Raw genomic sequence first — 15,212 nt, 5'->3', positions numbered from 1 at the left:
TTCACATATTAAAACAACTACCACCACCCTGAATGTTCCTCAGTCTGGCAAGAACACTTTTTTTTTTTTCCCTTTGAGACAGGCTCTCGTCGCTCTGTCACCTAGGCTGGAGTGCAGTGGCACTGTCACAGCTCACTGTGGCCTTGAACTCCTGGGTTCAAGGGATCCTCCTGCCTCAGCCTCCCAAGTAGCAAGGACCACAAGTGTCTACCAGCATGCCCAGATAAGTAAAAAAATTTTTTTGTAGAGATGGGGTCTTGCTGTGTTGTCCAGGTGGATGGCAAGAATGCATTTTGAAAGAAGACTGTTCTTTAATTTTGGGAAACTTCTCATGCTGGCTCTTGAATTATGCAAACACACTTCTGTTATTCAAAGTTATACAAGACCCTCTTCTGAAAAAGGACTTTGGTTAGAAGGAGATAAAACTGCTCTTTGGTGATCATATAAATTTTCTAGGTTGCTCCTGGAGACAAGGAGTTTTAGGTAAGGAGGGGATGAGACTGTGGAAGAGATGTGTGATGCTTGTTCAGTTGGACTGGTTTGAACTCCTATAATAGCAGAGTCCTATATCAGAAGGACTTTTGGGACCGGGTGCATGGCTCACGCCTGTAATCCCAGCATTTTGGGAGGCCGAGATGGGAGGATCACTTGAGGTCAGGAGTTGGAGGCTAACCTGGCCAACATGGTGAAACCCCGTCTCTACTAAAAATACAAAAATTAGCTGAGTGTGGTGGCGTGCACCTGTAAAACCAGCTACTTAGGAGGCTGAGGCAGGAGAATCGCTTGAACCCGGGAGGCAGAGGTTGCAGTGAGCCGAGATCACACCATTGCGCTCCAGCCTGGGTGACAGAGCGAGACACTGTCTCAAAAAAAAAAAAAAAAAGAAAAGAAAAAAAAGGACTTTTGGGTCATAAACTACAGAAAATCTTTGGATTTAGGTAATGCAGAGACTATTCATTATACAAGGGCGTCTCACACCCCCTGTTATGTGTTGAATTGTGTCCTCCGAAAGAAAGGTTGAAGTTCTAACCCCCGGTATCCCAGAAGGTGGTCTTACTTGGAAATAGGGTCATTGCAGATGTAATAAATTAAGATTAGGTCATGTCAGAGTAGGGCATGCCCTTAATCCAATATGGCTGGTGTCCTTATAAGAAGAGAAAAGACACAGACACAGAACGTAAGAAAGCCATGGGCTGGGCATGGCGACTCACACCTGTAATCCCAGCACTTTGGGAGGCCGAGGCAGGTGGATCGCTTGAGGTCAGGAGTTCGAGACCAGCCTGGCCAACATGGTGAAACCCTGCCTCTACTAAAAATAAAAAATTTGCCAGGCATGGGTTAGCGGGCTAACTAACTTTTGTACTAAAAATACAAAAATTAGCGGGCGCCTGTAATCTCGGCTACTCGGGAGGCTGAGGCAGGAGAATCACTTGAACCTGGGAGGCGGAGGTTGCAGTGAGCTGAGTTCACACCACTGCACTCCAGTCTGTGTGATAGAGTGAGACTCCTTCTCAAAAAAAAAAAGGGCTGTAGAAGAGGAGCTGTGCTTGTTACCTTCCTGTCGTGGGTGTTTCCTTGTGAGGGCAGGAGATTTGGAACAGTGGCAGCTGTCTCATGACTCTGAAGGGAAAGCTGAGTCAAGTCTGTTTAGCGGCTGTAGCAAGGTGAACGTGAACATGGTGTGACCCTTGGGGGAAGGCAGAAGGCTGGGAGTTTAACTGTCCACGTAGTGGGTCCACCACAAGCTTAATGCCAGGCACTGAGTAAAGTGACCTGCACGTCCTGCCTGTCATTTGGAATTAAAAGATATACTTATCTTACAGTTAACCTACTTCCAGGTTTGGGAAAAAAAGAATGGCAAGGGTTAACAGAATCTGAAGCGAATGCATGAATCATGCTGGAAAGGTAGACAGATGCTTCTAGTAGTGCCCCTGGAATTCTTAGGCTTTGAAATGTCAGAATGAGTCATAACTGGTCATGTTTTATAAGTGGAAAAGCAATCTCATTGTGTATTATTCGTGTGGTACATGATTACTTCATGGGGGTGGACAGAAACAGTGTATTGCCATTTGATAGAATGGTTTCAGAATGAGAAAAGAAAACCGTGAAATAAATCGGAATGAGCAGTGAGCACCGCTCCCGTCAGTTTTCCACAGGCTGATTTGCACCATCTAAGAATGAGAGAGCAAGATAGCTATACCTTCTATACACTCAGGCATAGCTACTACCACCTAAAATCAGCCAATTCAGAAGTTCACACATATGGCCGGGTGCGGTGGCTCACGTCTGTAATCCCAGCACTTTGGGAGGCTGAGGTGGGTGCATCACCTGAGGTCAAGAGTTCGAGACCAGCCTGACCAGCATGGTGGAACTCCGTCTCTACTAAAAAGTACACCAAAAAAAAAAAAAAAAAAAAATTAGCCAGGCGTGGTGGCAGGCACCTGTAATCCCAACTACTCTGGAGGCTAAGGCAGAAGAATCACCTGAATGCGGGAGGCAGAGGTTGCAGTGAGCCAAGATTGTGCCATTGTACTCCAGCCTGGGTGACAAGAGTGAAACTCCATCTCAAAATAAATAAATAAATAAATAAAGTAAAATAAAGAAGTTAACACATAAAACTCTCCACTTTTTTTTTTTTTTTTGAGACGGAGTCTCGCTGTGTTGCCCAAGCTGTAGTACAGTGGCGCGATCTCAGCTCACTGCAAGCACCGCCTCCCAGGTTCACGCCATTCTCCTGCCTCAGCCTCCCAAGTAGCTGGGACTACAGGCGCCCGCCACCACGCCCGGCTAATTTTTTGTATTTTTAATAGAGACGGGGTTTCACCGTATTAGTCAGAATGGTCTTGATCTCCTGACCTTGTGATCCACCCGCCTCGGCCTCCCAAAGTGCTGGGATTACAGGCGTGAGCCACCGTACCTGACCAGCTCTCTAGTTTTATACCTTGACCATGATGAACTGAGACTAGGAATGGAGTAATTCTGTTCCGGAAGCTCACAAGGAACAGAATGAGGCGAGACTGGCTTGGATGTCTGTAGAAAAACTGTATAGATGGCAGCTGCAAAAACCATAAAGCCATTGTTCCCATACATCAGCAAAACTGTTTGTTGAGCTACCATCCTCAGTGGGTTCTGTTGCTCTATCAGAGGGACGTGAGTGAATAGGAAGTAACTTCATTTGCCATTATACTCTCCTGCCCTCTGACCACTCACATTAACCCAGAGATCTTTACCAGTTCCAAACATCCAATCAGAGCCAATACTGAGGCAGAGGCAGGTCTCTACTTCTCGACGTAAGGAACTGGAATCACCCCTTTCTTGCCTTTGCTGTCCTCTGTGTTCCATGACTGCTCTTCAGGCTTTTATAGATTCTCAGGATATCCCCCTTCTTAAAGGGAAAATCTTCTCCGTCACTCTCATTAAAGGCAAAGAGGGATTGAGTCATACGTACTCTGCCTCCTCCTGCCTGAGAATCAGCCCCGTTTCCTTGCCGAAACTAGAAGCTGGTTCTGTCAACACTGTGGGATCCACACTGAGCAGGAAGACCAGTTAGAATGGAGCAGTAGTCATCGAGGCTGGGGAAGAGAGACACACGTTCATTCGTTGCTGCTACACCGATGCCCGTGCCAGATATGATAGAATGCCAGGTTCTTCACACACAGTGTAGGTGTTTCTTCTTGCTCCTTGGGCGGTATATGTTTAGGGGGGGAGGGAGGAATTGGTGGTAAAAATCAGAATAAATCATATTACTAGTAATAAACAGAAAAACCTCACCAGATTCCCAAGAAGAGTCCCCTTCAGAGTAATCTTTGGTTTTACAACCTCCTCAAGTCCCTTCAGGCACCAACAGGCAGTTCTAGATGGTTTAGTCAACACTCTTGGGCAGGGCGCAGTGGTTCACGCCTGTAATCCCAGCACTTTGGGAGGTCAAGGAGGGTGGATCACCTGAGGTCAGGAGTTCGAGACTCCTGTGCACTTTTTCATATCCCTAGCATTTCTGTAAGGACGGGGAATGCTTTCAGCCCTGAGCCCTACAACCTGCATACTCAGGGAATAAATATACTCTCCTCAAGGAGAACAGGGAAATAAACCCAGAAACCACACGCCATGCAAGAACAGCAGGGCTTTATGAGTCGTGGAGCTCAGGTCTCAGCCCACCCTGCTGCTCACTGTGTTCAGCACTCACTGGCCACTGTCCTGAAACATCAGCTACTGGGGCTGTGGCATCAACTTCCTATCTCCCAGATCCCTGGGCCCAGGGAAGGGGGGAAGCTGATGACCCATGAATCAGGGTGCTCGCTGGGCGCGGTGGCTCACGCCTGTAATCCCAGCACTTTGGGAGGCTGAGGCAGGTGGATCACCTGAGCTCAGGAGTTCACGACCAGCCTGGGCAACAAGGGGAGACCCCGTCTCTACTAAAATACAAAAAATTAGCCGGGCATGGAGGCATGTGCCTGTAATCCCAGCTACTTGGGAGGCTCAGGCAGGAGAATCGCTTGAACCCGGGAGGCGGAGGTTGCAGTGCATGGAGATTGCGCCACTGCACTCCAGCCTGGGTGACAGAAGGAGACTCCATCTCAAAAAAATAAATAAATAAATAAATAAGGGTGTTCTTTCTATGCACCCAGTTGATGAGATGCCTGAGGCCCCGTCTCACCTCTCTGTAGGCCTGTGCAGGTGTGACTTCCCTCCAGGTGAGACCCTGACACCCTCCCTCACAAATGCATTTTAAACCGGAATCGGTCTCATTGCAAGGGACTCCTGACTATGAACAGAGGAGAGAGAGATAGGATGAAAGCTTGAGATGGAGGTAGACAAAGCTGGGTACAGCTCTTTGAATGGGATAGAGGGAAGGAACCCTAAGGAAGAGAGGCTGCCCAGCACTTAAAATGTTTGGACAGTAGGGGAGAGGCAGGAGAAGGCTCTGCAGAGGAAATGGCATGGAGACGTGGACGGGGCAAAGGAGATTCATGGCCAACAAGAGGTACAGAAAGGAGCACACTGGGAGGGACAAGATCCACCCTGTGCAAGGACAGGAAGAGGTTTGTGTGGCATCCACTGCAGCCAGTCGCAGCCTCTTCAGTGTCTGGGCCCTCCTATGGCTTTGGGGCTTTCTCAGGGCTTAGCCCCCACGTAACTCCTCCCAGTGTTCACAAAGGCATTTCTGCCTTGGGCCAAGAAAACAGGCACCATTTGCTTTCTTGGCCCCCAAAACTCCGCCTTGCAAATGTTAGATTCTCCAAGATGTGTAATTTACATCCCTGCAGAAAACCTGTTATCTGACTTCCTGTCCCCTCCCGCCTTGGCTTCTGGTCGTGGTTGACATTCCCTGGGGAGGTAGCGACTCTGGCCAGGCAGGGCTGCTGCAGCCCTAAGGGCTGATGTGGGCGTTGTTATCATGTCCACTAAGAGCCTGTGTCCTTCAAGTCAGATGCCCAGGTCTCAGGTTGGGGCTGGGAAGGCAGACAAAGGGAAGCTACTCAGCTACTCAGGTAGCTGAGAGGTTGGTATAGCAGCAGGGAGATGACAGATATCACCCTGTGGCCCCTTCTGGTCTGACTGCCCCTCACAAATCCAGACAGGAGGGGCACAGTGACTTGGAGTAGAATTGGACTGGCATAGAGATGAAGGGGTGGCTACCCGTGGCCAGAAAATGTGATGAAATGGACGGGAACCTACATTTGTAGGATGCCTGCCCTGTGCCTGGAGTGGTGCTGGGTCCTTTCCAAGCTTTAATTCACTGAAATCTCACCAACCATCCTTTGAAGCATTGCCCCCTTTTTATAGATGCCTGGAAATGGTGGGAGTTGGAACTCAGGAACTGTGCTTTTAATAACTCACCAGGTCTGGCCTGGCGCGGTGGCTCATGCCTGTAATCCCAGCACTTTGGGAGGCCGAGTTGGGGGGACGAGGTGAGGAGTTCAAGACCAGCCTGGCCAACATGGTGAAACCTCGTCTTTACTAAAAATACAAAAATTAGCCGGGCGTGGTGGCTGGCACCTGTAATCCCAGCTACTCAGGAGGCTGAGGCAGGAGAATTGCTTGAACCTGGGAGGTGGAGGTTGCAGTGAGCTGAGATGGCGCCACTGTACTCCAGCCTGGGCAACAGAGGAGACTCCGTCTCAGAAAAAAAAGAAAAAAAGTCACCAGGTCTAACTGTAATCTCATTCCTATTCTAATACTTCATTTTAGTTGGGCTTACACAGTTTTTTCTTTTTTTCTTTTTTTTTTGAGACGGAGTCTCGTTCAGTCGCCCAGGCTGGAGTGCAGTGGCATGATCTCGGCTCACTGCAAGCTCCGCCTCCCGGGTTCGTGCCATTCTCCTGCCTCGGCCTCCCAAGTAGCTGGGACTACAGGTGCCCACCGCCACGTCCAGCTAATTTTTTGCATTTTTAGTAGAGATGGGGTTTCACTGTGTTAGCCAGGATGGTCTCGATCTCCTGACCTCGTGATCCGCCCGCCTCGGCCTCCCAAAGTGCTGGGATTACAGGCATGAGCCACTGTGCCCGGCCGGGCTTACACAGTTTTAAGATATTTTTGGCCCTCTTGCATCTGAAGCCTTTTGTTTCAGAAATTTTCCACCTTATTAATTTTTTTTTTTTTTTTTTTTTTTTTTTGAGATGGAGTCTCACTCTGTCATCTAGGCTAGAGTGCAGTGGTACCATCTTAGCTCACTGCAACCTCTGCCTCCATGGTTCAAGCGATTCTCCAACCTCAGTCTCCCCAAGTAGCTGGGATTACAGGTGCATGCTACCACATCCGGATAATTTTTATATTTTTAGTAGAGACGGGGTTTTGCCATGTTGGCCAGGCTGGTCTCAAACTCCTGACCTCAGGTGATCCACCTGCCTCGGCTTCCCAAAGTGCTGGGATTCCAGGTGTGAGCCACTGTGCCTGGGCCCACCTTATTATTTTTGAAGGGAGGCAGAATCCATCTGCCTGTAGACACTGACTGCACCAGGTTCTCACTCTTCCTGCCACCCCTTCCAGCTAGGATGAGAGCAGGTGGCCTAGGTTCTGTTGGTCAGGATCACTGGATGTGGATGTGAGGGCGCAGAAGCAGAGAAAATTTCTGAGGCACCGCAGAGGTTTCCAGGCCCAGTGGTCACAGAGGGCTGCCAGCAGCGACATCTAGTGTCCTGTGGTGACAACAGTGGCTTTAGCAACCTATTTAGGCTTGTGGCCGTCTGTGCTCCTGCCAATCTTGGCTCCGTAGGTTTCTTGGTGATTTTGTGAACTATGCAGTATCCTGTAATAAATCATTTCTTTCTGTAAATAAGTCAGAGTTAGTGCCCATGGCTTACAACTCACAACTTTGATATAGATGTTGACCAAAGTCCCAGACTATTTTTTTTTTTTTTTTTTTGAGACAGAGTCTCACTCTGTCGCCCAGGCTGGAGTGCAGTGGTGCGATCTCGGCTCACTGCAAGCTCCGCCTCCCAGGTACACGCTATTCTCCTGGCTCAGCCTCCCCAGCAGCTCGGACTGCAGGCACCCACCACCACGTCCGGCTAATTTTTTTTTTTTTTGAGACGAAGTCTCGCTCTATTGCCCAGGCTGGAGTGCAGTGGCTGGATCTCAGCTCACTGCAAGCTCCGCCTCCTGGGTTCACGCCATTCTCCTGCCTCAGCCTCCCGAGTAGCTAGGACTACAGGCGTCCACCACCTCTCCTGGCTAGCTTTTTGTATTTTTTTTTAGTAGAGACGGGGTTTTCACCGTGTTAGCCAGGATGGTCTCGATCTCCTGACCTTGTGATCCGCCTGTCTTGGCCTCCCAAAGTGCTGGAATTACAGGCTTGAGCCACCGCGCCCGGCCTAATTTTTTTTGTATTTTTAGTAGAGATAAGGTTTCACCATGTTAGCCGGGGGGGTCTCGATCTCCTGACCTTGTGATCCGCCCGTCTCGGCCTCCCAAAGTGCTGGGATTATAGGCGTGAGCCACCGTGCCTGGCCTAGACTGTTAATAGAATATGCCAGGTAAGACACATTTAGGCCGGGTGCGGTGGAGGACCGCCTGAGGTCAGGAGTTCGAGACCAGCCTGGCCAACATGGTGAAACCCCGTCTCTACTAAAAGTACAAAAATTAGCCGGGCATGGTGCACAGTGAGCAGCTGCCCAAGAAGGGTATTATCAAGTTTCTGCAGGAACACGGTTCAGATTCGTTTCTTGCAAAACATAAATTATTAGGAAACATTAAACGTGTGGCCGAGACAGCTAACAAGGACCACTTGGTTACAGCCTATAACCATCTTTTTGAAACTAAGCATTTTAAGGGTACTGAAAGTATAAGTAAAGTGAGCAAGTTAAAAAATGTGAAGCTTAATGAAGATAAACCCAAAGAAACCAAGTCTGAAGAGACCCTGGATAAGGGTCCACCAAAATATACTAAATCTGTTCTGAAAAAGGGAGATAAAACCAACTTTCCCAAAAGGGGAGATGTTGTTCACTGCTGGTATACAGGAACACTACAAGATGGGACTGTTTTTGATACTAATATTCAAACAAGTGCAAAGAAGAAGAAAAATGCCAAGACTTTAAGTTTTAAGGTTGGAGTAGGCAAAGTTGTCAGAGGACGGGATGAAGCCCTCTTGACTATGAGTAAAGGAGAAGAGGCTGGACTGGAGATTGAACCAGAATGGGCTTATGGAAAGAAAGGACAGCCTGATGCCAAAATTCCACCAAATGCAAAACCCATTTTTGAAGTGGAATTAGTGGATATTGATTGAAATAGTTCAGCTCTAACGATATTAGTAACTATGATAAAACTTGGCTTTGAAGAAACTTACATAATAGAACTTGTTACTATTGTAAAGGAAGAGTCAACTGGAAAATTCGAGGAGTTAATAAAATTTGTTGACTTGATCCCAGCTTTTGAGAGATGGAATCCCTTATGAATCCGTGAAGTCTAAACTACTTTCCTACAGCTGTGTAAAATACTGGTCAAGGAGAACTTTTTCCTTTTACCTCATGTTGTAAACTAAGTGGCTCAATAAAAATTTATCCACTGTCAAAAAAAAAAAAAAAAAAAGAAAAATAGGCCAGGCACGGTGGCTCACGCCTGTAATCCCAGCACTTTAGGAGGCTGAGGCGGGCGGATCATGAGGTCAGGAGATCGAGACCATCCTGGCTAACATGGTGAAACCCCGTCTCTACTAAAAATACAAAAAATTAGCCGGGCGTGGTTGTGGGGGCCTGTAGTCCCAGCTACTTGGGAGACTGAGGCAGGAGAACGGCGTGAACCTGGGAGGTGGAGGTTGTAGTGAGCCAAGATCGTGCCACTGTACTCGGCGACAGAGTGAGACTCTGTCTTAAAAAAAAGAAAAAGTAGAATGAAAAATTCTACATGAATTTTTAACATAAAACAAGATATTTCCAAGAAATTTCCCACATGCAAAAGGCAAACTCTCCTTGCCCCTCTGATTGTGGCATGACTCGCCTCTCCTCTGTATTCAGTTTCCATTATTAGTGAGTGCTACTTCAGTGGACATTTTGGAGTAGTATCAGCCTCTGGAGGAATATCTGAATTCCTTAGCCTGGACTTCAAGGCCTTTCAGACGGGGCCCGCTGCCCAGCAGCGTAATCCTACATTATCCTCCTACACATGCTCGGTTCTCCACACAGCAGCTATTTATAGCTCCCCAAACAATAAACAATGTGCCAAGTTGGTTCATGCCTTTGTGATTTTCCACAAGCTGCTCCCTTTGCCTGGAATGCCCCTGCCCACAGATCCATCTGGCAAACTCCTACTCATCCTTCAAGACCCAGCACAAGGGGCTTCTCTTCTGTGAAGCCTCCCAGCAGTCCTAAGAGGAATGAGTCAGTTTTTCCCATGCACCACTCTACGGTGTATGTATCCCTGTTCTTGTGCTGAGAATTCTTTTCTTCATGCCATGATCCTCCAATTTGATTGTGAGACTGGGAGGGGAGAGACTGTATCTTTTTCACATTTGTATCCCAAACGCTAAGCATGGCACCTGGCACATGGTAGCTGTCTATAAGTATTTTGTATGAAGGACTGAATGACTAAAACTTATTTTGACCTTTTCTTTTCTTTTGTTTTTATTTATTTATTCTTATTTATTTCTTTATTTTACTATTTTTATTTTTTATTTTTGAGATGGAGTTTCACTCTTGTTGCCCAGGCTGGAGTGCAATGGCGCAATCTCGGCTCACGGCAACCTCTGCCTCCCAGGTTCAAGCAATTCTCCTGCCTCAACCTCCCAAGTAGCTGGGATTACAGGTGCCCGCCACCACGCCTGGCTAATTTTGGATTTTTAGTAGAGACAGGGTTTCTCCATGTTGGTCAGGCTGGTCTTGAACTCCTGACCTCAGGTAATCCACCTGCCTTGGCCTCCCAAAGTGCTGGGATTACAGGTGTGAGACATCGCGCCTGGCCTTATTTAATTTTTTTGAGACGGATTCTTGCTCTTGTTGCCCAGGCTGGAGTGCAGTGGCATGATCTCAGCTCGCTGCAACCTCCCCTCCTGTGTTCAAGTGATTCTCTTGCCTCAGCCTCCCAAGTAGCTGGGATTATAGGCATGCGCCACCACATCCGGCTAATTTTTATATTTTTAGTATAGACAGAGTTTCACCATGTTGGTTGGCTAGGCTGGTTTCAAACTCCTTACCTCAGGTAATCCATTTGCCTGGGCCTCCCAAAGTGTTGGGATTATGGGTGTGAGCCACTGCACCTGGCCTTCTCTTTTGTTTTTAGAGTTAAGACAGGGAGACCAGCATTTTTGCACAAACTTTGGAAAATGCTAAGGGAAAAGAAAGGAAAAAAAAAAAAGAAAAGCAGAAATTTCCACTGAATCTCTTTATAGCCATTCACATTTTATAACCCATGTGGTGCTACTGAGAACTTACCAGGGCAATGTGCTGCCTTGACCTTGAGGCATTAGCAGAAGTAGCCAGGTGGGGAAGGGCTGCGGTGCTGTTGGGTCCAGCCAGGTTCCTCAACTCACAGCAATGGCGGCAATGGAGGCCGGGTGCAGTGGCTCATACCTGTAATTTCAGCACTTTGGGAGGCCAAGGTGAGTGGATTACTTAAGGTCAGGAGATCAAAACCAGCCTGGCAAACATAGTGGAACCCCGTCTCTACTAAAAATACAAAAAAGTTAGCTGAATGTGGTGGCGGGCACCTGTAATCTCAGCTACTTGGGAGGCTGAGGCTGGAGAATCACTTGAACCTGGGAGGCAGAGGTTGCAGTGAGCCTAAATTGTGCCACTGCATTCCAGCCTGGGCAACAGAGTGAGACTCTGTCTCAAAAAAAAAAAAAAAAAAAAAAGAGGCCAGGCGTGGTGGCTCATGCCTGTAATCCCAGCACTTTGGAAGGCTGAGGCGGGCAGATCACAAGGTCAGGAGATCGAGACCATCCTGGCTAACATGGTGAAACCCCGTCTCTACTAAAAAAATACAAAAAATTAGCTGGGCATGGTGGTGGGCGCCTGTAGTCCCAGCTACTTGGGAGGCTGAGGCAGGAGAATGGCATGAACCCGAGAGGCAGAGCTTGCAGTGAGCAGAAATCAGGCCACTGCACTTCAGCTTGGGTGACAGAGCAAGACTCCATCTCAAAAAAAAAAAAAAAAAGAAAATAGCGGCAATGAGCTCTAACACATGTCATATTTGGGCACCGTTCTACATTACTTACTTACATATGTATTCACAGTGACTCATTTAATTCTTATAACAACCCATCAGGTAGCTACTGTTATTATCCCCATTGTAGAAATGAGGAAACTGAGGCACAGAGAGGTTGAGTCACACTTGCTCATGATCATATAGTTACTAAGTAGTAGAATGTGGGCGAAAGATTACCTAGGTGCTGAGGCAAGAGACTGAAGGCACAAACTGTTTCAGTATAATAAAGAAAATAGTTAGAATAAAAACAGTCATAATACAAATTAGATATAGAGATGATCATGGACAATTATCAGTCATTATTATAAACATTATTAATCATTAGCTTTTAATATTACTCTTTGTTGCATTACTAATATAACCTAGGAATAACCGGCGGGTGTAGGGTCAGGTGCTAAAGGGACATTGTGAGAAGTGACCTAGAAGGCAAGAGGTGAGCCTTCTGTCACGCCCACATAAGGGCTGCTTGAGGGCTCCTTGGTCAAGCAGAGACGCCAGTGTCTGGGAAGACACCCATTACTTAGCAGACTGCGAAAGGGAGTGTCCTTTCCTTGCAGGAGTCAGGGAACACTCTGCTCCACCAGCTTCTTGTGGAAGGCTGGATATTATCCAGGCCTGCCTGCAGTCATCCGGAGGCCTAAACCCCTCCCTGTGGTGCTGTGCTTCAATGGTCATGCTCCTTGTCCACTTTCATGTTCCTCCCGTACTCCTGGTTCCTCTTTGAAGTTCGTGGTAGATAGAGGTAGAAATAGTGAAAGTCTTAAAGTCTTTGATTTTTCTTATCAGTGCATAGAAGAAAACGCTGACGTATGTTGCCTTCTCCATCTCTACTTCGGCTACCTAAAAGGGAAGGGACCCTTGTCCTGTGATCATGTGACTTGCTTCACCTTGTCAATCACTTAGAAGATCCATGCCCCTTACCCTGCCCCCTTATCTTGTATGCAACAAATATCAGCACGCCCAGCCGGTCTGGGTCACTACTGATCTCCATGTCTTGATGGTAGTGGTCCCCAGGGCCCAGCTGTCTTTTCTTCTATCTCTTTGTCTTGTGTATTTATTACAGTCTCATCTCCGCACACGGGGAGAACACCCCCTAAGCCCCGTAGGGCTGGATCCTACAGTAGAGCTGGAATTCAACCCCAGGAAATCTAACTTGGGAGTCTATTCTCCTAATCTCTGTGCTATTTTATTCCGTCAGCAAAAGATGACAAGTTTCGCTAAGAATATAGGGAGCCTGAGGTAGAAGAGGAATGTACTCTTGCACAGCCCCAGTCCCAGGCTCTAGGATACCCTTCTGGCTTCGTGAGCATCCTGCGAAGGTGCTCAGCATCACTTAGCACAACTCCCAGACGCAGAGGGCCGGGTCTTCGCTCTGAGTGCCCTGCATTTCTGCCTCACCATGGGGAGATGGTGATTCGTTTAGCTTGGAGCAGAGTCTTCAGCAGCCTTCTCAGGAAGCAGGATCCCTGCCCTCCCCGGTGGCTGAGGACCTGCTTTCACAACAGCACTCCGGGCTGGGAAACCGGTGGGGCCACTTTCCTAAGGTGTGTCTGTCACCTTAGACCTTCATGAACAGGACGTTTCAAGCAGAGAGCATGACATTTGCAAAAATTGAGGAGTGAGGAAAAGCTAGGCATGTCCACGGAGCAGAGAAGATAGTGGCTGATGGGAGGCTGCAAAAGGGAGGGAGGAGAGATGGTTTGGAACGGTAACCTAGGTCTACCTTTGATTCTTGTAAAAGGCCTGTACAGAGTACAGAAATGTAATTTTTTCCCTCTTTAGGCAGTGGAGAGCCGTTGAAGGTCATGCTGTGTTTTTCATGTTTACAGTTTCGCTCCTTAAGAAGCGTTTTTCTTGTCTTTACACGCAGATTCTTTCCCAACAATTAGGAAACACTGCCATCATGTGGCTCGGTGGATGCATGATCCCAATTTAGGTTGCTGAATCGTATGTTTAATAATTAAACCAAAGAACACACCTGGGAATTCAAACAGCTGAGGTAAAGAATGTCAACCTGTCAAAAAGGACATTTTCTATAAAGTGTTTCAAAAAATCAATACCTGGGTTCCATGACCTGATTTCTTACTTTGCTTTCAAAATTCTAACCTGACCAGGCATGGTAGACTGTAATCCCAGCACTTTGGGAGACCGAGGTGGAAGGATTGCTTAAGTCCAGGAGCTTGAGACCAGCCTGTGCAACATACTGTGACCCCCTCTCTACAAAAAATGAACAAATTTAGCCAGGCATGGTGGCGTGGAGCCTGTAGTCCCAGCTACTCGGGAGGCTGAGGTGGAGGATCGCTTGAGCCTGGGAGGTCGAGGCTGCAGGGAGCCATAACGGCACCACTACACTTCAGCCTGGACAAGACCCTGTCTCTGTAAATAAATACATACATACATACATAAAAAATAAAATTCTAACCTAAGTGTTTAGAGATTCTGATCTCAAGAATCCTTTCTATTCCCAGTGACCCCTTATTTTAGAATCCTGTGTTTTCTGTCCCTGCAATGGTTCCGCCCTTTCCAGGGTAGTTTGCATCAAGCTGTATCCAGGATATTTCTCTTAACTGTGCCAGATTTTGTTTCAGTTCCGGGATTGTTCTCCCTGTAGGTCCCACAGTTGGACAGACCTAAATTCAAATATTCACACCATTTTTTCCCCTGTGAGCTTCAGTTACTGCATCTATAAAAGAGGCACGACACCGGCCGGGCGCAGTGGCTGACTCCTGTAATCCCAGCACTTTGGGAGGCCGAGGTGGGTGGATCACCTGAGGTCATGAGTTCCAGACCAGTCTGGCCATGGCGAAACCCCATCTCTACTAAAAAATACAAAAATTAGCCGGGAGTGGTGGCATGTGCCTGTAATCCCAGCTACTCGGGAGGCTGAGGCAGGATAATCGCTTGAACCCAGGAGGCAGAGGTTGCGGTGAGCCAAGATCTCGCCACTGCATTCCAGCCTAGGCTACAGAGTGAGACTCCATCTAAAATAAATAAATAAATAAATGAATAAAAGAGAGCAACAACTTCTTCATAGGGTTATTATAAGATGAAATGATAGCATGTGTAAACAGTGCCTGGCACATCACAGGTCTTCACTTTGAGAGAGTCCTGTTTCATCCCTCTATCCTTGGGGGCCTGTTATTTTATTTGTTTGTTTGTTTGTTTATTTATTATTTATTTTTGAGACAGAGTCTTGCTCTGTCGCCCAGGCTGGAGTGCAGTGGCATGATCTTGGCTTGCTGCAACTTCTGCCTCCTGGGTTCAAGAGATTCCCCTGCCTCAGCCTCCGGAGTAGCTAGGAATACAGGCTCGTGCCACCATGCCTGGCTAATTTCTTTGTATTTTTAGTAGAGATGGTGTTTCGCCACGTTGGCCAGGCTGGTCTCGAACTCCTGACCTCAGGTGATCCACCCACATCGGCCTTCCAAAGTGCTGGTATTATAGGCGTGCACCGCGCCCGGCCTGGGGGTCTGCTATTCTAAGCACAGCTCTGGCACTCTGGAAGTCTGTGATTGATATCCGAGATTTACCTGGTCCTCAGCAACGTTCCTGAAAACAAAACTACTCATCCCCTC

At 47.6% G+C, this 15,212-nt stretch overlaps 1 pseudogene; it reads left to right on the top strand.

Annotated features, from left to right (window-relative positions):
* Positions 1–8,089: 8,089 nt before the first annotated feature.
* Positions 8,090–8,822, top strand: LOC112610176 (annotated as a pseudogene).
* The last annotated feature ends 6,390 nt before the right edge of the window (positions 8,823–15,212 follow it).

The sequence above is a fragment of the Theropithecus gelada genome, chromosome 16 (assembly GCF_003255815.1).
Source record: "Theropithecus gelada isolate Dixy chromosome 16, Tgel_1.0, whole genome shotgun sequence".
Lineage (NCBI taxonomy): Eukaryota > Metazoa > Chordata > Mammalia > Primates > Cercopithecidae > Theropithecus > Theropithecus gelada.
Note: the sequence above shows the minus strand (reverse complement) of the source record. Positions and strands in the feature narration are given on the sequence as shown.